Here is a 12722-nt window from a genome sequence, read left to right on the forward strand (position 1 = left end):
AGGGCCTTGCAATTTCAATGACGAGCATAATTTGTACAAAGATTGATTGTGAAAGATTGACGAGCAATCAAGCCAATGTATGTAAAAGTAAAAATGAATTGAGACGCTCAATACGGGCGCTCAATATTTCCTCCCTTGGGCAAATCACAAACAACAGGCAAAATGATCAGATTTGTCGTCGGACTTGCAGCAGCAAAATCAGCCCATCAGATAAACAGAGGTAGAAATATGGACACCTATAGTAAAACAGGGAACGACTATGCTCGTGGAAATCGAGCTCTCATGATTGCAAGCTGTGGACTTTCAGCAGATCGTTTTCTGAGGAAGGCAAGATGGTCTGACCTTGTCAGTTTGTGTTTCATCAGGCTGCACGAACGTGGAAATTAAAAGTCATGCTTTAAACACAACGCCCGAACAAGGACTTGAACCCTGGACCCTCAGATTAAAAGTCTAATGCTCTACCGACTGCGCTATCCAGGCTCTAACGCAGCATACCCAATCTGCGAACATCACTGTCTGATACGAATCGCTCCCCCCTCCAGGCTTTGCAATACCTTCTGTCGTGCACTCGCCTGCACAGCGCATTGCTGTCACAGAATGGTTTCCACCTGCAAGATTGACAGAAGAAATAGGCTCCATTCGACAATCGGCTCATTTGTGAGCAGCGGCATGAATTGTGAGAAATGCAGGGACCTACACTTCATCATATTTATTACTGGCTTCAATCAACCATCACAGAGTTTTTCATATTCAGTTGTCATGTGGACACGGTGGTGGTGCTGCTGTAATGCTACAAATGGCAGTGATAAGTAACCAATGGCACATAGACAGATTAAGTGAGTGGGCACAACTATGGCAACTGCAGTTCAATGTGCGTGACATAATCTACTTTCGAAGCAAGTAACATAATTCCCAGCATTTTTCTGAATGATGTGAAGCAACTGAGTGACAAGGAGGATAATAGTTCGTGAGTTGAAGTTCACACATCAATAAAAACTGGTAGACATGTTCAAAACAACATCAAATTTCGAACATAACGCTGCTCTTTACCTCAAGGGGTCCTGCGCTACATGCGGGAGTGTACAAGGCGTCAGATGTATGGAACATTTTCATAAGCCATCGAGAACACTTCATTCAGTTGAGGATCATCTCCTGACGAAGAATATCCTGGCGTTGGAGAGTGAGCCTCACAGATCCACCACAATGATAAGGGCCTTGCAATTTCAATGACGAGCATAATTTGTACAAAGATTGATTGTGAAAGATTGACGAGCAATCAAGCCAATGTATGTAAAAGTTAAAATGAATTGAGACGCTCAATACGGGCGCTCAATATTTCCTCCCTTGGGCAAATCACAAACAAGAGGCAAAATGATCAGATTTGTCGTCGGACTTGCAGCAGCAAAATCAGCCCATCAGATAAACAGAGGTAGAAATATGGACACCTATAGTAAAACAGGGAACGACTATGCTCGTGGAAATCGAGCTGTCATGATTGCAAGCTGTGGATTTTCAGCAGATCGTTTTCTGAGGAAGGCAAGATGGTCTGACCTTGTCAGTTTGTGTTTTATCAGGCTGCACGAACGTGGAAATTAAAAGTCGTGCTTTAAACACAACGCCCGAACAGGGACTTGAACCCTGGACCCTCAGATTAAAAGTCTGATGCTCTACCGACTGAGCTATCCAGGCTCTAAAGCAGCATACCCAATCTGCGAACATCACTGTCTGATACGAATCGCTCCCCCCTCCAGGCTTTGCAATACCTTCTGTAGTGCACTCGCCTGCACAGCGCATTGCTGTCACAGAATGGTTTCCACCTGCAAGATTGACAGAAGAAATAGGCTCCATTCGACAATCGGCTCATTTGTGAGCAGCGGCATGAATTGTGAGAAATGCAGGGACCTACACTTCATCATATTTATTACTGGCTTCAATCAACCATCACAGAGTTTTTCATATTCAGTTTTCATGTGGACACGGTGGTGGTGCTGCTGTAATGCTACAAATGGCAGTGATAAGTAACCAATGGCACATAGACAGATTAAGTGAGTGGGCACAACTATGGCAACTGCAGTTCAATGTGCGTGACATAATCTACTTTCGAAGCAAGTAACATAATTCCCAGCATTTTTCTGAATGATGTGAAGCAACTGAGTGACAAGGAGGATAATAGTTCGTGAGTTAAAGTTCACACATCAATAAAAACTGGTAGACATGTTCAAAACAACATCAAATTTCGAACATAACGCTGCTCTTTACCTCAAGGGGTCCTGCGCTACATGCGGGAGTGTACAAGGCGTCAGATGTATGGAACATTTTCATAAGCCATCGAGAACACTTCATTCAGTTGAGGATCATCTCCTGACGAAGAATATCCTGGCGTTGGAGAGTGAGCCTCACAGATCCACCACAATGATAAGGGCCTTGCAATTTCAATGACGAGCATAATTTGTACAAAGATTGATTGTGAAAGATTGACGAGCAATCAAGCCAATGTATGTAAAAGTAAAAATGAATTGAGACGCTCAATACGGGCGCTCAATATTTCCTCCCTTGGGCAAATCACAAACAACAGGCAAAATGATCAGATTTGTCGTCGGACTTGCAGCAGCAAAATCAGCCCATCAGATAAACAGAGGTAGAAATATGGACACCTATAGTAAAACAGGGAACGACTATGCTCGTGGAAATCGAGCTCTCATGATTGCAAGCTGTGGACTTTCAGCAGATCGTTTTCTGAGGAAGGCAAGATGGTCTGACCTTGTCAGTTTGTGTTTCATCAGGCTGCACGAACGTGGAAATTAAAAGTCATGCTTTAAACACAACGCCCGAACAAGGACTTGAACCCTGGACCCTCAGATTAAAAGTCTAATGCTCTACCGACTGCGCTATCCAGGCTCGAACGCAGCATACCCAATCTGCGAACATCACTGTCTGATACGAATCGCTCCCCCCTCCAGGCTTTGCAATACCTTCTGTCGTGCACTCGCCTGCACAGCGCATTGCTGTCACAGAATGGTTTCCACCTGCAAGATTGACAGAAGAAATAGGCTCCATTCGACAATCGGCTCATTTGTGAGCAGCGGCATGAATTGTGAGAAATGCAGGGACCTACACTTCATCATATTTATTACTGGCTTCAATCAACCATCACAGAGTTTTTCATATTCAGTTGTCATGTGGACACGGTGGTGGTGCTGCTGTAATGCTACAAATGGCAGTGATAAGTAACCAATGGCACATAGACAGATTAAGTGAGTGGGCACAACTATGGCAACTGCAGTTCAATGTGCGTGACATAATCTACTTTCGAAGCAAGTAACATAATTCCCAGCATTTTTCTGAATGATGTGAAGCAACTGAGTGACAAGGAGGATAATAGTTCGTGAGTTGAAGTTCACACATCAATAAAAACTGGTAGACATGTTCAAAACAACATCAAATTTCGAACATAACGCTGCTCTTTACCTCAAGGGGTCCTGCGCTACATGCGGGAGTGTACAAGGCGTCAGATGTATGGAACATTTTCATAAGCCATCGAGAACACTTCATTCAGTTGAGGATCATCTCCTGACGAAGAATATCCTGGCGTTGGAGAGTGAGCCTCACAGATCCACCACAATGATAAGGGCCTTGCAATTTCAATGACGAGCATAATTTGTACAAAGATTGATTGTGAAAGATTGACGAGCAATCAAGCCAATGTATGTAAAAGTTAAAATGAATTGAGACGCTCAATACGGGCGCTCAATATTTCCTCCCTTGGGCAAATCACAAACAAGAGGCAAAATGATCAGATTTGTCGTCGGACTTGCAGCAGCAAAATCAGCCCATCAGATAAACAGAGGTAGAAATATGGACACCTATAGTAAAACAGGGAACGACTATGCTCGTGGAAATCGAGCTGTCATGATTGCAAGCTGTGGATTTTCAGCAGATCGTTTTCTGAGGAAGGCAAGATGGTCTGACCTTGTCAGTTTGTGTTTTATCAGGCTGCACGAACGTGGAAATTAAAAGTCGTGCTTTAAACACAACGCCCGAACAGGGACTTGAACCCTGGACCCTCAGATTAAAAGTCTGATGCTCTACCGACTGAGCTATCCAGGCTCAAACGCAACATACCCAATCTGCGAACATCACTGTCTGATACGAATCGCTCCCCCCTCCAGGCTTTGCAATACCTTCTGTAGTGCACTCGCCTGCACAGCGCATTGCTGTCACAGAATGGTTTCCACCTGCAAGATTGACAGAAGAAATAGGCTCCATTCGACAATCGGCTCATTTGTGAGCAGCGGCATGAATTGTGAGAAATGCAGGGACCTACACTTCATCATATTTATTACTGGCTTCAATCAACCATCACAGAGTTTTTCATATTCAGTTTTCATGTGGACACGGTGGTGGTGCTGCTGTAATGCTACAAATGGCAGTGATAAGTAACCAATGGCACATAGACAGATTAAGTGAGTGGGCACAACTATGGCAACTGCAGTTCAATGTGCGTGACATAATCTACTTTCGAAGCAAGTAACATAATTCCCAGCATTTTTCTGAATGATGTGAAGCAACTGAGTGACAAGGAGGATAATAGTTCGTGAGTTAAAGTTCACACATCAATAAAAACTGGTAGACATGTTCAAAACAACATCAAATTTCGAACATAACGCTGCTCTTTACCTCAAGGGGTCCTGCGCTACATGCGGGAGTGTACAAGGCGTCAGATGTATGGAACATTTTCATAAGCCATCGAGAACACTTCATTCAGTTGAGGATCATCTCCTGACGAAGAATATCCTGGCGTTGGAGAGTGAGCCTCACAGATCCACCACAATGATAAGGGCCTTGCAATTTCAATGACGAGCATAATTTGTACAAAGATTGATTGTGAAAGATTGACGAGCAATCAAGCCAATGTATGTAAAAGTAAAAATGAATTGAGACGCTCAATACGGGCGCTCAATATTTCCTCCCTTGGGCAAATCACAAACAACAGGCAAAATGATCAGATTTGTCGTCGGACTTGCAGCAGCAAAATCAGCCCATCAGATAAACAGAGGTAGAAATATGGACACCTATAGTAAAACAGGGAACGACTATGCTCGTGGAAATCGAGCTCTCATGATTGCAAGCTGTGGACTTTCAGCAGATCGTTTTCTGAGGAAGGCAAGATGGTCTGACCTTGTCAGTTTGTGTTTCATCAGGCTGCACGAACGTGGAAATTAAAAGTCATGCTTTAAACACAACGCCCGAACAAGGACTTGAACCCTGGACCCTCAGATTAAAAGTCTAATGCTCTACCGACTGCGCTATCCAGGCTCTAACGCAGCATACCCAATCTGCGAACATCACTGTCTGATACGAATCGCTCCCCCCTCCAGGCTTTGCAATACCTTCTGTCGTGCACTCGCCTGCACAGCGCATTGCTGTCACAGAATGGTTTCCACCTGCAAGATTGACAGAAGAAATAGGCTCCATTCGACAATCGGCTCATTTGTGAGCAGCGGCATGAATTGTGAGAAATGCAGGGACCTACACTTCATCATATTTATTACTGGCTTCAATCAACCATCACAGAGTTTTTCATATTCAGTTGTCATGTGGACACGGTGGTGGTGCTGCTGTAATGCTACAAATGGCAGTGATAAGTAACCAATGGCACATAGACAGATTAAGTGAGTGGGCACAACTATGGCAACTGCAGTTCAATGTGCGTGACATAATCTACTTTCGAAGCAAGTAACATAATTCCCAGCATTTTTCTGAATGATGTGAAGCAACTGAGTGACAAGGAGGATAATAGTTCGTGAGTTGAAGTTCACACATCAATAAAAACTGGTAGACATGTTCAAAACAACATCAAATTTCGAACATAACGCTGCTCTTTACCTCAAGGGGTCCTGCGCTACATGCGGGAGTGTACAAGGCGTCAGATGTATGGAACATTTTCATAAGCCATCGAGAACACTTCATTCAGTTGAGGATCATCTCCTGACGAAGAATATCCTGGCGTTGGAGAGTGAGCCTCACAGATCCACCACAATGATAAGGGCCTTGCAATTTCAATGACGAGCATAATTTGTACAAAGATTGATTGTGAAAGATTGACGAGCAATCAAGCCAATGTATGTAAAAGTTAAAATGAATTGAGACGCTCAATACGGGCGCTCAATATTTCCTCCCTTGGGCAAATCACAAACAAGAGGCAAAATGATCAGATTTGTCGTCGGACTTGCAGCAGCAAAATCAGCCCATCAGATAAACAGAGGTAGAAATATGGACACCTATAGTAAAACAGGGAACGACTATGCTCGTGGAAATCGAGCTGTCATGATTGCAAGCTGTGGATTTTCAGCAGATCGTTTTCTGAGGAAGGCAAGATGGTCTGACCTTGTCAGTTTGTGTTTTATCAGGCTGCACGAACGTGGAAATTAAAAGTCGTGCTTTAAACACAACGCCCGAACAGGGACTTGAACCCTGGACCCTCAGATTAAAAGTCTGATGCTCTACCGACTGAGCTATCCAGGCTCAAACGCAACATACCCAATCTGCGAACATCACTGTCTGATACGAATCGCTCCCCCCTCCAGGCTTTGCAATACCTTCTGTAGTGCACTCGCCTGCACAGCGCATTGCTGTCACAGAATGGTTTCCACCTGCAAGATTGACAGAAGAAATAGGCTCCATTCGACAATCGGCTCATTTGTGAGCAGCGGCATGAATTGTGAGAAATGCAGGGACCTACACTTCATCATATTTATTACTGGCTTCAATCAACCATCACAGAGTTTTTCATATTCAGTTTTCATGTGGACACGGTGGTGGTGCTGCTGTAATGCTACAAATGGCAGTGATAAGTAACCAATGGCACATAGACAGATTAAGTGAGTGGGCACAACTATGGCAACTGCAGTTCAATGTGCGTGACATAATCTACTTTCGAAGCAAGTAACATAATTCCCAGCATTTTTCTGAATGATGTGAAGCAACTGAGTGACAAGGAGGATAATAGTTCGTGAGTTAAAGTTCACACATCAATAAAAACTGGTAGACATGTTCAAAACAACATCAAATTTCGAACATAACGCTGCTCTTTACCTCAAGGGGTCCTGCGCTACATGCGGGAGTGTACAAGGCGTCAGATGTATGGAACATTTTCATAAGCCATCGAGAACACTTCATTCAGTTGAGGATCATCTCCTGACGAAGAATATCCTGGCGTTGGAGAGTGAGCCTCACAGATCCACCACAATGATAAGGGCCTTGCAATTTCAATGACGAGCATAATTTGTACAAAGATTGATTGTGAAAGATTGACGAGCAATCAAGCCAATGTATGTAAAAGTAAAAATGAATTGAGACGCTCAATACGGGCGCTCAATATTTCCTCCCTTGGGCAAATCACAAACAACAGGCAAAATGATCAGATTTGTCGTCGGACTTGCAGCAGCAAAATCAGCCCATCAGATAAACAGAGGTAGAAATATGGACACCTATAGTAAAACAGGGAACGACTATGCTCGTGGAAATCGAGCTCTCATGATTGCAAGCTGTGGACTTTCAGCAGATCGTTTTCTGAGGAAGGCAAGATGGTCTGACCTTGTCAGTTTGTGTTTCATCAGGCTGCACGAACGTGGAAATTAAAAGTCATGCTTTAAACACAACGCCCGAACAAGGACTTGAACCCTGGACCCTCAGATTAAAAGTCTAATGCTCTACCGACTGCGCTATCCAGGCTCTAACGCAGCATACCCAATCTGCGAACATCACTGTCTGATACGAATCGCTCCCCCCTCCAGGCTTTGCAATACCTTCTGTCGTGCACTCGCCTGCACAGCGCATTGCTGTCACAGAATGGTTTCCACCTGCAAGATTGACAGAAGAAATAGGCTCCATTCGACAATCGGCTCATTTGTGAGCAGCGGCATGAATTGTGAGAAATGCAGGGACCTACACTTCATCATATTTATTACTGGCTTCAATCAACCATCACAGAGTTTTTCATATTCAGTTGTCATGTGGACACGGTGGTGGTGCTGCTGTAATGCTACAAATGGCAGTGATAAGTAACCAATGGCACATAGACAGATTAAGTGAGTGGGCACAACTATGGCAACTGCAGTTCAATGTGCGTGACATAATCTACTTTCGAAGCAAGTAACATAATTCCCAGCATTTTTCTGAATGATGTGAAGCAACTGAGTTTCAAGGAGGATAATAGTTCGTGAGTTAAAGTTCACACATCAATAAAAACTGGTAGACATGTTCAAAACAACATCAAATTTCGAACATAACGCTGCTCTTTACCTCAAGGGGTCCTGCGCTACATGCGGGAGTGTACAAGGCGTCAGATGTATGGAACATTTTCATAAGCCATCGAGAACACTTCATTCAGTTGAGGATCATCTCCTGACGAAGAATATCCTGGCGTTGGAGAGTGAGCCTCACAGATCCACCACAATGATAAGGGCCTTGCAATTTCAATGACGAGCATAATTTGTACAAAGATTGATTGTGAAAGATTGACGAGCAATCAAGCCAATGTATGTAAAAGTAAAAATGAATTGAGACGCTCAATACGGGCGCTCAATATTTCCTCCCTTGGGCAAATCACAAACAACAGGCAAAATGATCAGATTTGTCGTCGGACTTGCAGCAGCAAAATCAGCCCATCAGATAAACAGAGGTAGAAATATGGACACCTATAGTAAAACAGGGAACGACTATGCTCGTGGAAATCGAGCTCTCATGATTGCAAGCTGTGGATTTTCAGCAGATCGTTTTCTGAGGAAGGCAAGATGGTCTGACCTTGTCAGTTTGTGTTTTATCAGGCTGCACGAACGTGGAAATTAAAAGTCGTGCTTTAAACACAACGCCCGAACAGGGACTTGAACCCTGGACCCTCAGATTAAAAGTCTGATGCTCTACCGACTGAGCTATCCAGGCTCTAACGCAGCATACCCAATCTGCGAACATCACTGTCTGATACGAATTGCTCCCCCCTCCAGGCTTTGCAATACCTTCTGTCGTGCACTCGCCTGCACAGCGCATTGCTGTCACAGAATGGTTTCCACCTGCAAGATTGACAGAAGAAATAGGCTCCATTCGACAATCGGCTCATTTGTGAGCAGCGGCATGAATTGTGAGAAATGCAGGGACCTACACTTCATCATATTTATTACTGGCTTCAATCAACCATCACAGAGTTTTTCATATTCAGTTGTCATGTGGACACTGTGGTGGTGCTGCTGTAATGCGACAAATGGCAGTGATAAGTAACCAATGGCACATAGACAGATTAAGTGAGTGGGCACAACTATGGCAACTGCAGTTCAATGTGCGTGACATAATCTACTTTCGAAGCAAGTAACATAATTCCCAGCATTTTTCTGAATGATGTGAAGCAACTGAGTGACAAGGAGGATAATAGTTCGTGAGTTGAAGCTCACACATCAATAAAAACTGGTAGACATGTTCAAAACAACATCAAATTTCGAACATAACGCTGCTCTTTACCTCAAGGGGTCCTGCGCTACATGCGGGAGTGTACAAAGCGTCAGATGTATGGAACATTTTCATAAGCCATCGAGAACACTTCATTCAGTTGAGGATCATCTCCTGACGAAGAATATCCTGGCGTTGGAGAGTGAGCCTCACAGATCCACCACAATGATAAGGGCCTTGCAATTTCAATGACGAGCATAATTTGTACAAAGATTGATTGTGAAAGATTGACGAGCAATCAAGCCAATGTATGTAAAAGTAAAAATGAATTGAGACGCTCAATACGGGCGCTCAATATTTCCTCCCTTGGGCAAATCACAAACAACAGGCAAAATGATCAGATTTGTCGTCGGACTTGCAGCAGCAAAATCAGCCCATCAGATAAACAGAGGTAGAAATATGGACACCTATAGTAAAACAGGGAACGACTATGCTCGTGGAAATCGAGCTCTCATGATTGCAAGCTGTGGACTTTCAGCAGATCGTTTTCTGAGGAAGGCAAGATGGTCTGACCTTGTCAGTTTGTGTTTCATCAGGCTGCACGAACGTGGAAATTAAAAGTCATGCTTTAAACACAACGCCCGAACAAGGACTTGAACCCTGGACCCTCAGATTAAAAGTCTAATGCTCTACCGACTGCGCTATCCAGGCTCTAAAGCAGCATACCCAATCTGCGAACATCACTGTCTGATACGAATCGCTCCCCCCTCCAGGCTTTGCAATACCTTCTGTCGTGCACTCGCCTGCACAGCGCATTGCTGTCACAGAATGGTTTCCACCTGCAAGATTGACAGAAGAAATAGGCTCCATTCGACAATCGGCTCATTTGTGAGCAGCGGCATGAATTGTGAGAAATGCAGGGACCTACACTTCATCATATTTATTACTGGCTTCAATCAACCATCACAGAGTTTTTCATATTCAGTTGTCATGTGGACACTGTGGTGGTGCTGCTGTAATGCGACAAATGGCAGTGATAAGTAACCAATGGCACATAGACAGATTAAGTGAGTGGGCACAACTATGGCAACTGCAGTTCAATGTGCGTGACATAATCTACTTTCGAAGCAAGTAACATAATTCCCAGCATTTTTCTGAATGATGTGAAGCAACTGAGTGACAAGGAGGATAATAGTTCGTGAGTTGAAGCTCACACATCAATAAAAACTGGTAGACATGTTCAAAACAACATCAAATTTCGAACATAACGCTGCTCTTTACCTCAAGGGGTCCTGCGCTACATGCGGGAGTGTACAAGGCGTCAGATGTATGGAACATTTTCATAAGCCATCGAGAACACTTCATTCAGTTGAGGATCATCTCCTGACGAAGAATATCCTGGCGTTGGAGAGTGAGCCTCACAGATCCACCACAATGATAAGGGCCTTGCAATTTCAATGACGAGCATAATTTGTACAAAGATTGATTGTGAAAGATTGACGAGCAATCAAGCCAATGTATGTAAAAGTTAAAATGAATTGAGACGCTCAATACGGGCGCTCAATATTTCCTCCCTTGGGCAAATCACAAACAACAGGCAAAATGATCAGATTTGTCTTCGGACTTGCAGCAGCAAAATCAGCCCATCAGATAAACAGAGGTAGAAATATGGACACCTATAGTAAAACAGGGAACGACTATGCTCGTGGAAATCGAGCTCTCATGATTGCAAGCTGTGGATTTTCAGCAGATCGTTTTCTGAGGAAGGCAAGATGGTCTGACCTTGTCAGTTTGTGTTTTATCAGGCTGCACGAACGTGGAAATTAAAAGTCGTGCTTTAAACACAACGCCCGAACAGGGACTTGAACCCTGGACCCTCAGATTAAAAGTCTGATGCTCTACCGACTGAGCTATCCAGGCTCTAAAGCAGCATACCCAATCTGCGAACATCACTGTCTGATACGAATCGCTCCCCCCTCCAGGCTTTGCAATACCTTCTGTAGTGCACTCGCCTGCACAGCGCATTGCTGTCACAGAATGGTTTCCACCTGCAAGATTGACAGAAGAAATAGGCTCCATTCGACAATCGGCTCATTTGTGAGCAGCGGCATGAATTGTGAGAAATGCAGGGACCTACACTTCATCATATTTATTACTGGCTTCAATCAACCATCACAGAGTTTTTCATATTCAGTTGTCATGTGGACACGGTGGTGGTGCTGCTGTAATGCTACAAATGGCAGTGATAAGTAACCAATGGCACATAGACAGATTAAGTGAGTGGGCACAACTATGGCAACTGCAGTTCAATGTGCGTGACATAATCTACTTTCGAAGCAAGTAACATAATTCCCAGCATTTTTCTGAATGATGTGAAGCAACTGAGTGACAAGGAGGATAATAGTTCGTGAGTTAAAGTTCACACATCAATAAAAACTGGTAGACATGTTCAAAACAACATCAAATTTCGAACATAACGCTGCTCTTTACCTCAAGGGGTCCTGCGCTACATGCGGGAGTGTACAAGGCGTCAGATGTATGGAACATTTTCATAAGCCATCGAGAACACTTCATTCAGTTGAGGATCATCTCCTGACGAAGAATATCCTGGCGTTGGAGAGTGAGCCTCACAGATCCACCACAATGATAAGGGCCTTGCAATTTCAATGACGAGCATAATTTGTACAAAGATTGATTGTGAAAGATTGACGAGCAATCAAGCCAATGTATGTAAAAGTAAAAATGAATTGAGACGCTCAATACGGGCGCTCAATATTTCCTCCCTTGGGCAAATCACAAACAACAGGCAAAATGATCAGATTTGTCGTCGGACTTGCAGCAGCAAAATCAGCCCATCAGATAAACAGAGGTAGAAATATGGACACCTATAGTAAAACAGGGAACGACTATGCTCGTGGAAATCGAGCTCTCATGATTGCAAGCTGTGGATTTTCAGCAGATCGTTTTCTGAGGAAGGCAAGATGGTCTGACCTTGTCAGTTTGTGTTTTATCAGGCTGCATGAACGTGGAAATTAAAAGTCGTGCTTTAAACACAACGCCCGAACAGGGACTTGAACCCTGGACCCTCAGATTAAAAGTCTGATGCTCTACCGACTGAGCTATCCAGGCTCTAACGCAGCATACCCAATCTGCGAACATCACTGTCTGATACGAATTGCTCCCCCCTCCAGGCTTTGCAATACCTTCTGTCGTGCACTCGCCTGCACAGCGCATTGCTGTCACAGAATGGTTTCCACCTGCAAGATTGACAGAAGAAATAG

At 43.9% G+C, this 12722-nt stretch overlaps 11 non-coding genes across 11 annotated transcripts; all 11 read right to left on the reverse strand.

Annotated features, from left to right (window-relative positions):
- Positions 1-407: 407 nt before the first annotated feature.
- trnak-uuu (transfer RNA lysine (anticodon UUU)) lies at positions 408-480 on the reverse strand. The gene has a single exon. It is a non-coding gene; the product is annotated as a tRNA-Lys (tRNA).
- A 1136-nt stretch (positions 481-1616) lies between these two features.
- Positions 1617-1689, reverse strand: trnak-uuu (transfer RNA lysine (anticodon UUU)). The gene has a single exon. It is a non-coding gene; the product is annotated as a tRNA-Lys (tRNA).
- A 1136-nt stretch (positions 1690-2825) lies between these two features.
- On the reverse strand, positions 2826-2898 carry trnak-uuu (transfer RNA lysine (anticodon UUU)). Its single transcript has one exon. It is a non-coding gene; the product is annotated as a tRNA-Lys (tRNA).
- A 1136-nt stretch (positions 2899-4034) lies between these two features.
- trnak-uuu (transfer RNA lysine (anticodon UUU)) lies at positions 4035-4107 on the reverse strand. Its single transcript has one exon. It is a non-coding gene; the product is annotated as a tRNA-Lys (tRNA).
- Positions 4108-5243: 1136 nt separating this feature from the next.
- Positions 5244-5316, reverse strand: trnak-uuu (transfer RNA lysine (anticodon UUU)). The gene has a single exon. It is a non-coding gene; the product is annotated as a tRNA-Lys (tRNA).
- A 1136-nt stretch (positions 5317-6452) lies between these two features.
- Positions 6453-6525, reverse strand: trnak-uuu (transfer RNA lysine (anticodon UUU)). Its single transcript has one exon. It is a non-coding gene; the product is annotated as a tRNA-Lys (tRNA).
- A 1136-nt stretch (positions 6526-7661) lies between these two features.
- Positions 7662-7734, reverse strand: trnak-uuu (transfer RNA lysine (anticodon UUU)). The gene has a single exon. It is a non-coding gene; the product is annotated as a tRNA-Lys (tRNA).
- A 1136-nt stretch (positions 7735-8870) lies between these two features.
- On the reverse strand, positions 8871-8943 carry trnak-uuu (transfer RNA lysine (anticodon UUU)). The gene has a single exon. It is a non-coding gene; the product is annotated as a tRNA-Lys (tRNA).
- Positions 8944-10079: 1136 nt separating this feature from the next.
- Positions 10080-10152, reverse strand: trnak-uuu (transfer RNA lysine (anticodon UUU)). The gene has a single exon. It is a non-coding gene; the product is annotated as a tRNA-Lys (tRNA).
- Positions 10153-11288: 1136 nt separating this feature from the next.
- On the reverse strand, positions 11289-11361 carry trnak-uuu (transfer RNA lysine (anticodon UUU)). Its single transcript has one exon. It is a non-coding gene; the product is annotated as a tRNA-Lys (tRNA).
- A 1136-nt stretch (positions 11362-12497) lies between these two features.
- Positions 12498-12570, reverse strand: trnak-uuu (transfer RNA lysine (anticodon UUU)). The gene has a single exon. It is a non-coding gene; the product is annotated as a tRNA-Lys (tRNA).
- Between the last annotated feature and the right edge of the window lie 152 nt (positions 12571-12722).

The sequence above is a fragment of the Pristiophorus japonicus genome, chromosome 3, assembly GCF_044704955.1.
Source record: "Pristiophorus japonicus isolate sPriJap1 chromosome 3, sPriJap1.hap1, whole genome shotgun sequence".
NCBI classification, from domain to species: domain Eukaryota; kingdom Metazoa; phylum Chordata; class Chondrichthyes; family Pristiophoridae; genus Pristiophorus; species Pristiophorus japonicus.